The following is an 18846-nucleotide window of genomic DNA, read 5'->3' on the forward strand; positions in this document are numbered from 1 at the left end:
GCTCCCCAGGATTACGTCGGGTTTTCTGGGTGATAAACAGCACCTCATCGGTAGTGAAGTCTTCCGTTAATTCAGAGAATTCTGCAGGAGGCTGAGCCCGCGGTAATTCATGCATAATTGCCTCCCCTTGTTCATTCCGTATAGGGTTTCCTTCCTCATCTAACATTACCTCCCGTTGCACTGGGAGACGTCTCTGAACCTGCTTTCTCCTAACCACTGGTTTAGCTTGGAGTACGGGTGGGTCCTCTTCGTACTGATCATCTGAATCTCCCCAAATGTTCCCATCCCAATGATCGATATCCCACCGATCCCCGTTATTTAACTGGGCTACAAACGCCCGTACTTGTACTGGGTCCGGGGTTCGAGGGACCTTCCTTTTCTCTTTCCGTTTCTTAGCAGACAGATACATAATAGTTCGTCCTGCTAGTTCAGTTAATGCTGTCAATTCAGCTTTTAACTTCATAATTTCCTGCCTCAACATAGAGGCATCTCCCGAACTGAGTCCCTGCTCATGTTTCAGGAGGGCTAATTCTGCTTCAGCTTTTTGGCGCTTGTCTGACTGTTGTCTACAAGCCGCCGCACAGGCCCACATCCTCCGCTGTACCCCAGGCAAGGGGTTCTTCGGCAGGACTGGGATCCTCTCAAGGGTGGACAGCAGCGACCCTGGGGTTCCTACGCCCTCAGCCTCCCAGTTCTCCAGTCGCCCCCCACCATTTCTCAAACAAACTGCCACACCATGCCACGGTCCATGCCATCCCGGGACGGTCGGGACCTCCACAGTTTGTTCCTCTGGTTTCTTAGCCTTTTTCCAAAACATTGTTCTGTATCAAAATCTTTCCTCAATTGCGATTGATCCTGCCGACTACGCCAAAATGTTTTAAAAAATTCTCAAGGTCAAGGACCAGGCTCGCAGGAAAGTAGTCTGACACAGAACAAACAGCCAAGAGGCGAGTCTGCTAGAATATAAGTGTTTTATTCCCCGCAGCGTTGCCACAACCAGGTCTCGTACTTACAACGGGTCTGGTTTATACTCACTCTACGTGTTACCGGAACTGGGAGCCGTCAGTTCTCATAGAGCGGTTGCCAACAACCCACGCTCGGCGGTTAAACGTAACCCCGGAGCAGACTCACCGAACTGGAGACTTTTCCAGCTGATATACTCTTTTCCAGATATAAACATTCATGTGAACAGCAGAGCAAGGCTAAAAAACACATTCCATTCTGGTTACATACAGATAAGAAGATTCACACGGGGAGGTGTGTAATAAGATTCACACGGGACTAAGCAACACCTCCATTCCGGTTAGATTCACACATGTATTGGGACACAATTTTAACCCTTTCACCACACACACACACACACAGAGTCACACTCGCACACAGTCATAGTCACACAGACACACACACATACTCACACACACACACTGAGTCACACTCTCACATAGTCACACTCACACATACACTGAGTCACACTATCACACTCACATTCACACTCACACACAGAGTCACACTCTCACACACACACAGTCACACTCACACACTCACACTCACACACACACTGTCACACACACATTGAGTCACACACTCTCACACTCACACACAGTCACACTCACACACAGAGTCACACTCTCACACTCACACACAGTCACACTCACACACTCACATACACTGTCACACACACACTGAGTCACACTCTCACACAGTCACACTCACACACACACACTGGGTCACACTCACACACACTGTCACACATACACACACACACTGAGTCACACACACTCACACTCACACACAGTCACACTCACACACACACACATGCACACTCAGTCACACACACACACTCAGTCACACACACACACTCTCACACACACACAGTCACGCACACACACATGCACTCACACACAGTCACACACACACATGCACACACACACAGTCACACACACACACATGCACACACACACATGCTCACACACACAGTCACACTCACACACAGTCACACTCACACACAGTCACACTCACACTCAGTCACACTCACACACAGTCACGCACACAAACAGTCACACACACACACATGCACACACAGTCACACACACACAGTCACACTCAGTCACACACACAGTCACAGTCACAGTCTCACACTCACACACACACACACACAGAGTCACACTCTCACACTCACACACAGTCACACTCACACACTCACACACACGCTGTCACACACAGTCACACACTCTCACACTCACACTCAGTCACACACACACTCACACTCAGTCACACACTCACAGACTCACACTCACTCAGTTACACTCACACTCACACTCAGTCACACTCACACACACTCACACACTGAGTCACACTCTCACACTCTCACACACACACACACAAAGTCACACTCACACACAGTCACACTCACTCACACAGACAGAGTCACACACTCACACACACACTCACACTGTCACACACACAGTCACACACTGTCACACACACAGTCACACACTCGCACACTCACACAGTCACACTCACACTCACACACACACACTCACCCAGTCACACTCACACACACACACTCAGTCACACACACACACTCACACACACACACACATATACACACTCACACACTGAGTCACACTCTCACACTCACACACACAAAGTCACACTCTCACACTCACACACCCACACACACACACAGAGTCACACTCACACACACACAGAGTCACACTCACACACTCACACTCACACACACTGTCACACACACACAGTCACACACTCTCACACTCACACACACAGTCACACACTCTCACACTCACACACAGTCACACTCACACACAGTCACACTCACACACACACTCACACTCACACTCAGTCACACTCACAAACACACACTCACACTCACTCAGTCACACTCACACACACACTCAGTCACACTCACATACACTTACACACACACACACTCACACTCACACACACTTACACACACACACACTGAGTCACACTCACACTCACACACACACACAGAGTCACACTCTCACACTCACACACAGTCACACTCACACACACACAGTCACACTCACACACTCTCACACTCACACTCAGTCACACTCACACACAAATGCACACTCAGTCACACACGCACACTCAGTCACACACACACTCACACACACAGTCACGCACACACACAGTCACACTCAGTCACACACACACATAGTCACACTCACACACAGTCACACTCACACACACAGTCACACACACACTCACACACACACACTCACACTCAGTCACACACACACACATGCACACTCAGTCACACACACACACACGCACACTCAGTCACACACACACAGTCATGCACACACACATGCACACACACTCAGTCACACACACTGTCACACTCAGTCACACACACACAGTCACACTCAGTCACACACACACAGTCACACTCACACACAGTCACACACACACACAGTCACACACACAGTCACACTCTCACACTCACACACAGTCACACGCACACACACATGCACACACACTCTCAGTCACACACATACAGTCACACTCACACACACACAGTCACACTCACACACACACAGTCACACACACACTCACACACACACAGAGTCACACTCTCACACTCACACACAGTCACACTCACTCTCACACTCACACACAGTCACACACACACACAGAGTCACACTCACACACAGTCACACACACACACAGTCACACAGACACTCACACACACACTCACACACACACTGAGTCACACTCTCACACTCACACACAGTCACACTCACTCTCACACACACACAGTCACACACACACACAGTCTCACACACACACACACACACAGAGTCACACTCGCACACAGTCACAGTCACACAGACACTCACACACACACTGAGTCACACTCTCACTCACACACAGTCACACTCACACTCTCACACTCACACACAGAGTCACACTCTCACACTCACACACAGTCACACTCACACACTCACACTCACACACACTGTCACACACACATTGAGTCACACACTCTCACACTCACACACAGAGTCACACTCTCACACTCACACACAGTCACACTCACACACACACTGTCACACACACACTGAGTCACACTCTCACACAGTCACACTCACACACACACACTGGGTCACACTCTCACACTCACACAAGTCACACTTACACACTCACACACACTGTCACACAGACACACACACACTGAGTCACACACTCTCACACTCACACACAGTCACACTCACACACACACATGCACACTCATTCACACATGCACACTCAGTCACACACACACACTCACTCACACACACACAGTCACACACACACACAGTCACACACACAGTCACACTCACACACACTCACACACACTCACACTCAGTCACACTCACACACAGTCATGCACACACAGTCACGCACACACACATGCACACACAGTCACACACACAGTCACACTCAGTCACACACACAGTCACACTCACACACAGTCACACTCACAGTCTCACACTCACACACACACACTCACACACACAGAGTCACACTCTCACACTCACACACAGTCACACTCACACACACACACTGTCACACACTCTCACACTCACACTCAGTCACACACACACTCACACTCAGTCACACACTCTCACACTCACTCAGTCACACTCACACTCAGTCACACTCACACACACTTACACACACACACACACTGAGCCACACTCTCACACTCACACACACACAAAGTAACACTCACTCACACAGACAGAGTCACACACTCACACACTCACATTCACACACACTGTCACACACACAGTCACACAGTCACACACTCTCACACTCACACACACAGTCACACACTCTCACACTCACACACAGTCACACTCACACTCTCACACAGTCACACAGACACTCACACACACACTCACACACACACTGAGTCACACTCTCACACTCACACACAGTCACACTCACTCTCACACTCACACACACACACACACAGAGTCACACTCGCACACAGTCATAGTCACACAGACACACACACACTCACACACACACACTGAGTCACACTCTCACTCACACACAGTCACACTCACACTCTCACACTCACACATAGTCACACTCACACACACACACTGAGTCACACTCTCACACTCACAGTCACACTCACACAGAGTCACACTCTCACACTCACACACAGTCACACTCACACACTCACACTCACACACACACACATTGAGTCACACACTCTCACACTCACACACAGTCACACTCACACACAGAGTCACACTCTCACACTCACACACAGTCACACTCACACACTCACATACACTGTCACACACACACACTGAGTCACACTCTCACACAGTCACACTCACACACACACACACTGGGTCACACTCTCACACAAGTCACACTTACACACTCACACACACTGTCACACATACACACACACACTGAGTCACACACTCACACTCACACACAGTCACACTCACACACACACACATGCACACTCATTCACACATGCACACACAGTCACACACACACTCACACACACACTGTCACGCACACACAGTCACGCACACACACATGCACACACACACAGTCACACACACACACATGCACACACACACATGCACACACACACAGTCACACACACACACATGCACACACACATGCACACACACACAGTCACACTCACACACACTCACACACAGTCACACTCACACTCAGTCACACTCACACACAGTCACGCACACACACAGTCACACACACACATGCACATACAGTCACACACACAGTCACACACACACAATCACACTCAGTCACACACACAGTCACACTCACAGTCTCACACTCACACACACACTCACACACACACAGAGTCACACTCTCACACTCACACACACACAGAGTCACACTCTCACACTCACACACAGTCACACTCACACACACACACTGTCACACACAGTCACACACTCTCACACTCATACTCAGTCACACACACACACTCACACTCAGTCACACACTCACAGACTCACACTCACTCAGTCACACTCACACTCACACTCAGTCACACTCACACACACACTCACACACTGAGTCACACTCTCACACTCACACACACAAAGTCACACTCACACACAGTCATACTCACTCACACAGACAGAGTCACACACTCACATTCACACACACTCACACACTGTCACACACACAGTCACACACTCACATTCACACACACTCACACACTGTCACACACACAGTCACACAGTCACACACTCTCACACTCACACACACAGTCACACACTCACATTCACACACACTCACACACTGTCACACACACAGTCACACAGTCACACACTCTCACACTCACACACACAGTCACACACTCTCACACAGTCACACTCACACACTCAGTCACACTCACACACACACACACTCACACACACACTCACACTCAGTCACACACACACACACTCACACACTGAGTCACACTCACACTCACACACACATATACACACTCACACACTGAGTCACACTCTCACACTCACACACACAGAGTCACACTCTCACACTCACACACCCACACACACACACACACAGAGTCACACTCACACACACACAGAGTCACACTCTCACACTCACACACAGTCACACTCACACACTCACACTCACACACACTGTCACACACACACAGTCACACACTCTCACACTCACACTCACACACAGTCACACTCACACACACACACACTCACACTCAGTCACACTCACAAACACACACTCACACTCACTCAGTCACACTCACACACACACACACTCAGTCACACTCACACACACTTACACACACACACACACTCAGTCACACTCACACACACTTACACACACACACACTGAGTCACACTCACACTCACACACACACACAGAGTCACACTCTCACACTCACACACAGTCACACTCACACACACACAGTCACACTCACACTCACACACACAGTCACACACTCACACTCAGTCACACACACACAAATGCACACTCAGTCACACACGCACACTCAGTCACACACACACTCACACACACAGTCACGCACACACACAGTCACACTCAGTCACACACACACATAGTCACACTCACACACAGTCACACTCACACACACAGTCACACACACACTCACACTCACACTCAGTCACACACACACACACACGCACACTCAGTCTCACACACAGTCATGCACACACACATGCACACACACTCAGTCACACACACTGTCACACTCAGTCACACACACAGTCACACTCAGTCACACACACACACAGTCACACTCACACACAGTCACACACACAGTCACACTCTCACACTCACACACAGTCACTTTAACACACACTGAGTCACACTCTCACTCACACACAGTCTTACTCACACACACACTGTCACACACACACACTGAGTCACACACTCTCACACTCACTCACACACTGTCACACTCACACACTGTGACACTCACACACTGTCACACACACACACTCACACACACACTGAGTCACACACTCTCACAGTCACACTCACACTCACACACACATGCACACTCAGTCACACACACACTCACACACACACAGTCACGCACACACACTCACACACACAGTCACGCACACACACACACACACACAGTCACGCACACACATGCACACACACACACATGCACACACACACACACGCACACACACACACAGTCACACACACAGTCACGCTCACACACACAGTCACACTCACACACAGTCACACAGTCACACTCACATGCACACTCAGTCACACACACAATCACGCACACTCACACTCAGTCACACACACAGTCACACTCAGTCACACACACAGTCACACTCACACACACAGTCACACAGTCACACACACCCTCACACACACACTCACACAGTCACACTCACACTCACACACAGTCACACTCACACACACACACACACTCACACACACACACACACACACAGAGTCACACTCTCTCACTCACACACAGTCACACTCACACACACACACACTGGGTCACACTCCCACACTCACACAAGTCAGACTCACACACACACACAGTCACACTCACACACACTCACACTGTCACACACACACACTGAGTCACACACTCACACACACACTGAGTCACACTCTCACACACACACTCACACACTGAGTCACACTCTCACACAGTCACACTCACAAACAGTCTCTCACACACACACACACATTGAGTCACTCTCTCACACTCACAAACAGTCACACTCACACACACACACTGAGTCACACACTCTCACACAAACACACACAGAGTCACACACTCTCACACACACACTCACACACTGAGTCACACACTCACACTCACACACAGTCACACACACACACATGCACACACACACACATGCACACACGCTCAGTCACACTCACACACAGTCACACAAACACAGAGTCACACTCTCACACTCACACACAGTCACACTCACACACAGTCACACTCACACACACACTGTCACACACACACACTCACACACACAAACACTCACACACTGAGTCACACTCTCACACAGTCACACTCACAAACAGTCTCTCACACACACACATTGAGTCACACTCTCACACTCACACACAGTCACACTCACACTCACACACACACACAGAGTCACACACTCACACACACACACACACTGAGTCACACTCTCACACAGTCACATTCACACACACACACTGGGTCACACTCTCACACTCACACAAGTCACACTTACACACTCACAAACACTGTCACACATACACACACACACACTGAGTCACACACTCTCACACTCACACACAGTCACACGCACACACACACACATGCACACTCATTCACACACACACACACACTCACACTCACACAGTCACGCACACACAGTCACGCACACACACATGCACACACACAGTCACACACACAGTCACACTCACACACACTCACACACACACTCACACTCAGTCACACTCACACTCAGTCACACTCACACACAGTCATGCACACACACAGTCACGCACACACACATGCACACACAGTCACACACACAGTCACACACACACAGTCACGCTCAGTCACACACACAGTCACACTCACACACAGTCACGCACACAGTCACACACACACACACTCAGTCACACTCTCACACACAGTCACACTCACACTCAGTCATACTCACACACACACATGCACACTCAGACACACACATGCACACTCAGTCACACACATAGTCACGCGCACTCACACTCAGTCACACACACAGTCACACTCAGTCACACACACAGTCACACTCAGTCACACACACACAGTCACACTCACACACACAGTCACACAGTCACACACACACTCACACACACACTCACAGTCACACTCACACACAGTCACACTCACACTCACACACACTCACACTCACACACACACACACACACACTCACACAAACACACACAGAGTCACACTCTCTCACTCACACAGTCACACTCATACACACACACACTGGGTCACACCCCCACACTCACACAAGTCACACTCACACACACATTCACACTCACACACACACTGTCACACACACACACTGAGTCACACACTCACACACACACACACACTGAGTCACACACTCACACACACACACACTCACACACTGAGTCACACACTCACACACTGAGTCACACTCTCACACAGTCACACTCACAAACAGTCTCACACACACACATTGAGTCACACTCTCACACTCACACACAGTCACACTCACACACTCTCACACACACACTGAGTCACACACTCTCACACACACAGACACTGAGTCACACACTCACACACACACACACTCACACACTGGGTCACACTCTCACACTCACACACAGTCACACTCAGACACTCACACTCACACACACACTGAGTCACACACTCTCACACTCACAGTCACACTCACACACACATGCACACTCATTTACACACACACACACACACAGTCACACTCAGTCACACTCACACACACACAGTCATGCACACACACAGTCACGCACACACATGCACACACACAGTCACACTCACACACACTCACACACACACTCACACTCAGTCACACTCACACTCAGTCACACTCACACACAGTCATGCACACACACAGTCACGCACACACACATGCACACACAGTCACACACACAGTCACACACACAGTCACGCTCAGTCACACACACAGTCACACTCACACACAGTCACGCACACACAGTCACACACACACACACTCAGTCACACTCTCACACACAGTCACACTCACACACACACTCACACTCAGTCACACTCACACACACACATGCACACTCAGACACACACATGCACACTCAGTCACACACATAGTCACGCGCACTCACACTCAGTCACACACACAGTCACACTCAGTCACACACACAGTCACACTCAGTCACACACACACAGTCACACTCACACACACAGTCACACACACACTCACACACACACTCACAGTCACACTCACACTCACACACAGTCACACTCACACTCACACACAGTCACACTCACACACACACACACACTCACACAAACACACACAGAGTCACACTCTCTCACTCACACACAGTCACACTCATACACACACACACTGGGTCACACCCCCACACTCACACAAGTCACACTCACACACACACACAGTCACACTCACACACACACACACACTGAGTCACACACTCACACACACACACACTCACACACTGAGTCACACACTCACACACTGAGTCACACTCTCACACAGTCACACTCACAAACAGTCTCACACACACACATTGAGTCACACTCTCACACTCACACACAGTCACACTCACACACTCACTGAGTCACACACTCTCACACACACAGACACTGAGTCACACACTCACACACACACACACTCACACACTGGGTCACACTCTCACACTCACACACAGTCACACTCAGACACTCACACTCACACACACACTGAGTCACACACTCTCACACTCACCGTCACACTCACACACACATGCACACTCATTTACACACACACACTCAGTCACTCACGCACACACAGTCACGCACAGACAGTCATGCACACGCACACACACACAGTCACACTCAGTCACACTCACACACACAGTCACACACACACAGTCACACAGTCACACACTGTCACACAGTCATTCACGCACACACACACAGTCACGCACACACACACACACAGTCATGCACACACACATGCACACACACTCACACACAGTCACGCACACCCACATGCACACACACACACACTCTCAGTCACACACATAGTCACACAGTAACACTCACTCTCACACACACACACTCACACACACACACACACTGAGTCACACTCTCTCACTCACACACAGTCACACTCATACACACACACACTGGGTCACACCCCCACACTCACACACGCTCACACACACACACTGAGTCACACACTCACACACACACACTGAGTCACACACTCACACACACACAATCACACACTCACACACTGAGTCACACTCTCACACTCACACACAGTCACACTCACACACTCACACACACTCACACAGAGTCACACCCTCACACTCACACACAGTCACACTCAGACACTCACACTCACTTACACACTGAGTCACACACTCTCACACTCACAGTCACACTCACACACACATGCACACTCATTCACACACACACACTCAGTCACTCACAGACAGTCATGCACACACACACACACAGTCACACTCAGTCACACACACACACACAGTCACACAGACACAGTCACACACACTCACACACACACAGTCACACAGTCATGCACACACACACAGTCACGCACACACACAGTCACGCACACACACACAGTCATGCACACACACTCACACACAGTCACGCACACACACATGCACACACACACACTCTCAGTCACACACATAGTCACACTCACACACACACAGTCACACACACACTCACACACAGAGTCACACTCACACACAGTCACACTCACACACACAGTCACACAGTCACACACACACACTGAGTCACACTCTCACACTCACACACAGTCACACTCACACACACTCACACACACACACACACAGAGTCACACTCACACTCACACACAGTCACACTCACTCTCACACTCTCACACAGTCACACTCACTCTCACACTCTCACACAGTCACACACACACACAGAGTCACACTCACACACAGTCACACTCACACACACACAGTCACACAGACACTCACACACACACTCACACACACACACTGAGTCACACTCTCACACTCACACACAGTCACACTCACTCTCACACTCACACGCACAGAGTCACACTCACACACACACAGTCACACAGACACTCATACACACACTCACACACTGAGTCACACTCTCACACTCACACACAGTCACACTCACACACTCACACACACACACTGTCACACTCACACACACACACTGTCACACTCACACACACACAGTCACACACACACTCACACACACACTCACACTCACACTCACACACAGTCACACTCACACACACTGAGTCACACTCTCTCACTCACACACAGTCACACTCACACACACTGGGTCACACCCCCACACTCACACAAGTCACACTCACACACACACAGTCACACTCACACACACACTGTCACACACACACACTGAGTCACACACACACACACACTGAGTCACACACTCACACACACACACTCACACACTGAGTCACACTCTCACACACACACACTCACACACTGAGTCACACTCTCACACAGTCACACTCACAAACAGTCTCACACACACACACACATTGAGTCACACTCTCACACTCACACACAGTCACACTCACACACACTCACACACACTGTGTCACATACTCTCACACACACACACACTGAGTCACACACTCACACACTGAGTCACACTCTCACACTCACACAAAGTCACACTCACACACTCACACTCACACACACTCACACAGAGTCACACCCTCACACTCACACACAGTCACACTCAGACACTCACACTCACACACACTCACACACACACTGTCACACACACACTGAGTCACACACTCTCACACTCACAGTCACACTCACACACACATGCACACTCATTCACACACGCACACTCAGTCACTCACGCACACACAGTCACGCACAGACAGTCACGCACACACACACAGTCACACTCAGTCACACTCACACACACAGTCACACAGACACACACACAGTCACACAGACACACACACAGTCACACACACACACAGTCACACACACAGACACACACACTCACACACACTCACACACACAGTCACACAGTCATGCACACGCACACACAGTCACGCACACACAGTCACGCACACACACACAGTCATGCACACACACTCACACACAGTCACGCACACACACATGCACACACACACACACACTCTCAGTCACAAACATAGTCACACTCACACACACACAGTCACACAGTCACACACACACTCACACACACACACACAGAGTCACACTCACACACACACTCACACACTGAGTCACACTCTCACACTCACACACAGTCACACTCACACACACTCACACACACACACACAGTCACACTCACTCTCACACTCACACACAGTCACACACACACACAGAGTCACACTCACACACAGTCACACAGACACTCACACACACACACTCACACACACACACTGAGTCACACTCTCACACTCACACACAGTCACACTCACTCTCACACTCACACACAGTCACACACACACACACAGAGTCACACTCACACACACACAGTCACACGGACACTCATACACACACTCACACACTGAGTCACACTCTCACACACACAGTCACACTCACACACACTCACACACACACACACTGAGTCACACTCTCACTCACACACAGTCACACTCACACTCTCACACTCACACTCACACACAGTCACACTCACACTCAGTCACACTCACACACAGTCACGCACACACACAGTCACGCACACACACGTGCACACACAGTCACACACACAGTCACACACACACAGTCACACTCAGTCACACACACAGTCACACTCACACACAGTCACGCACACACAGTCACACACACACACACTCAGTCACACTCACACACACAGTCACACTCACACACACAGTCACACACACAGTCACACACACTCACACACACACACTCACACTCAGTCACACTCAGACACACACATGCACACTCAGTCACGCACACTCACACTCAGTCACACACACAGTCACACTCAGTCACACACACAGTCACACTCAGTCACACTCACACAGTCACACTCACACACACAGTCACACACACACTCACACACACTGAGTCACACTCTCACACTCACACAAAGTCACACTCACACACTCACACACACTCACACAGAGTCACACCCTCACACTCACACACAGTCACACTCAGACACTCACACTCACACACACTGTCACACACACACTGAGTCACACACTCTCACACTCACAGTCACACTCACACACACATGCACACTCATTCACACACGCACACTCAGTCACTCACGCACACACAGTCACGCACAGACAGTCACGCACACACACACAGTCACACTCAGTCACACTCACACACACAGTCACACAGACACACACACAGTCACACAGACACACACACAGTCACACACACACACACACAGTCACACACACACACACAGTCACACACACTCACACACACTCACACACACAGTCACACAGTCATGCACCCGCACACACAGTCACGCACACACAGTCACGCACACACACACAGTCATGCACACACACACACACAGTCACGCACACACACATGCACACACACACACACTCTCAGTCACACACATAGTCACACTCACACACACACAGTCACACAGTCACACACATAGTCACACACACACAAAGAGTCACACTCACACACACACACACACACTCACACACTGAGTCACACTCTCACACTCACACACAGTCACACTCACACACACTCACACACACACACACAGAGTCACACTCACACACAGTCACACTCACTCTCACACTCACACACAGTCACACACACACACACAGAGTCACACTCACACACACACAGTCACACAGACACTCACACACACACACTGAGTCACACTCTCACACTCACACACAGTCACACTCACTCTCACACACACAGTCACACACACACACACAGAGTCACACTCACACACACACAGTCACACGGACACTCATACACACACTCACACACTGAGTCACACTCTCACACACACAGTCACACTCACACACACACACACACACTGAGTCACACTCTCACTCACACACAGTCACACACACACACAGTCACGCACACACACTCACACACACACACTCACACACACACACACATGCACACACGCTCAGTCACACTCACACACAGTCACACAAACACAGAGTCACACTCTCACACTCACACACAGTCACACTCACACACAGTCACACTCACACACACACTGTCACACACACACTCACACAAACACTCACACACTGAGTCACACTCTCACACAGTCACACTCACAAACAGTCTCTCACACACACACATTGAGTCACATTCTCACACTCACACACAGTCACACTCACACTCACACATACACACAGAGTCACACACTCACACACACACACACACTGAGTCACACTCTCACACTCACACACAGTCACACTCACACACTCACACACACACTGTCACACACACACTGAGTCACACTCTCACACATTCACACACACACACACACACTGGGTCACACTCTCACACTCACACAAGTCACACTTACACACTCACACACACTGTCACACATACACACACACACTGAGTCACACACTCTCACACTCACACACAGTCACACGCACACACACACACACATGCACACTCATTCACACATGCACACTCAGTCAAACACACACACTCACACACACACACACTCACACACACAGTCACGCACACACACAGTCACGCACACACACATGCACACACACAGTCACACACACAGTCACACTCACACACACTCACACACACACTCACACTCAGTCACACTCACACACAGTCACGCACACACACAGTCACACACACACACATGCACACACAGTCACACACACAGTCACACACACAGTCACAATCACACACAGTCACGCACACACAGTCACACACACACACTCAGTCACACTCACACACACAGTCACACTCACACACACAGTCACACACAGTCACACACACAGTCACACACACTCACACACACACACTCACACTCAGTCACACTCACACACACACACATGCACACTCAGACACACACATGCACACTCAGACACACACAGTCACACTCAGTCACACACATGCACACTCAGTCACACACACAGTCACGCACACTCACACTCAGTCACACACACAGTCACACTCAGTCACACACACAGTCACACACACACAGTCACACTCACACACACAGTCACACAGTCACACACACACTCACACACACACTCACAGTCACACTCACACACACACAGTCACACTCACACACACACACACACACTCACACACACACACACACACACACACACACACACACAGAGTCACACTCTCTCACTCACACACAGTCACACTCATACACACACACACTGGGTCACACCCCCACACTCACACAAGTCACACTCACACACACACAGTCACACTCACACACACACTGTCACACACATACACTGAGTCACACACTCACACACACACACACACTGAGTCACACACTCACACACACACACACTCACACACTGAGTCACACACTCACACACTGAGTCACACTCTCACACAGTCACACTCACAAACAGTCTCACACACACACATTGAGTCACACTCTCACACTTACACACAGTCACACTCACACACACTCTCACACACACACTGAGTCACACACTCTCACACACACACACACTGAGTCACACACTCACACACAGTCACACTCACACACTCACACTCTCACACACTCACACAGAGTCACACCCTCACACTCACACACAGTCACACTCAGACACTCACACTCACACACACACTGAGTCACACACTCTCACACTCACAGTCACACTCACACACACATGCACACTCATTCACAAACACACACTCAGTCACTCACGCACACACAGTCACGCACAGACAGTCATGCACACACACACACGCACACAGTCACACTCAGTCACACTCACACACACAGTCACACACACACAGTCACACACTGTCACACACACACAGTCACACACACTCACACACACACAGTCACACACACACACACACAGTCACGCACACACACACACACACACAGTCACACACACACTCACACACAGTCACACTCACACACACACAGTCACACAGTCACACACACACACTCACACACTGAGTCACACTCTCACACTCACACACAGTCACACTCACTCTCACACAGTCACACACACACACACAGAGTCACACTCACACACAGTCACACTCAGACACACATAGTCACACAGACACTCACACACACACACTCACACACACACACTGAGTCACGCTCTCACACTCACACACAGTCACACTCACTCTCACACTCACACGCACAGAGTCACACTCACACACACACACAGTCACACAGACACTCATACACACACTCACACACTGAGTCACACTCTCACACTCACACACAGTCACACTCACACACTCACACTGTCACACTCACACACACACAGTCACACACACACTCACACACACACTCACACAGTCACACTCACACTCACACACAGTCACACTCACACACACTGAGTCACACTCTCTCACTCACACACAGTCACACTCACACACACTGAGTCACACTCTCTCACTCACACACAGTCACACTCACACACACTGGGTCACACCCCCACACTCTCACAAGTCACACTCACACACACACAGTCACACTCACACACACACTGTCACACACACACACTGAGTCACACACACACACACTGAGTCACACACTCACACACACACACTCACACACTGAGTCACACTCTCTCACACACACACTCACACACTGAGTCACACTCTCACACTCACACACAGTCACACTCACACACACTCACACACACACTGAGTCACATACTCTCACACACACACACACACTGAGTCACACTCTCACACTCACACACACTGAGTCACACTCTCACACTCACACAAAGTCACACTCACACACACTCACACAGAGTCACACCCTCACACTCACACACAGTCACACTCAGACACTCACACTCACACACACTCACACACACTGTCACACACACACTGAGTCACACACTCTCACACTCACACACAGTCACACGCACACACACACACATGCACACTCATTCACACATGCACACTCAGTCAAACACACACACTCACACACACACACACTCACACACACACAGTCACGCACACACACAGTCACGCACACACACATGCACACACACAGTCACACACACAGTCACACTCACACACATTCACACACACACTCACACTCAGTCACACTCACACACAGTCACGCACACACACAGTCACACAGACACACATGCACACACAGTCACACACACAGTCACACTCAGTCACACACACAGTCACAATCACACACAGTCACGCACACACAGTCACACACACACACTCAGTCACACTCACACACACAGTCACACACACAGTCACACACACTCACACACACACACTCACACTCAGTCACACTCACACACACACACATGCACACTCAGACACACACATGCACACTCAGACACACA

This window comes from Chiloscyllium plagiosum, unplaced genomic scaffold (genome assembly GCF_037043375.1).
Source record: "Chiloscyllium plagiosum isolate Xiang-an unplaced genomic scaffold, Cpla_swu_hap1 HiC_scaffold_42, whole genome shotgun sequence".
Lineage (NCBI taxonomy): Eukaryota > Metazoa > Chordata > Chondrichthyes > Orectolobiformes > Hemiscylliidae > Chiloscyllium > Chiloscyllium plagiosum.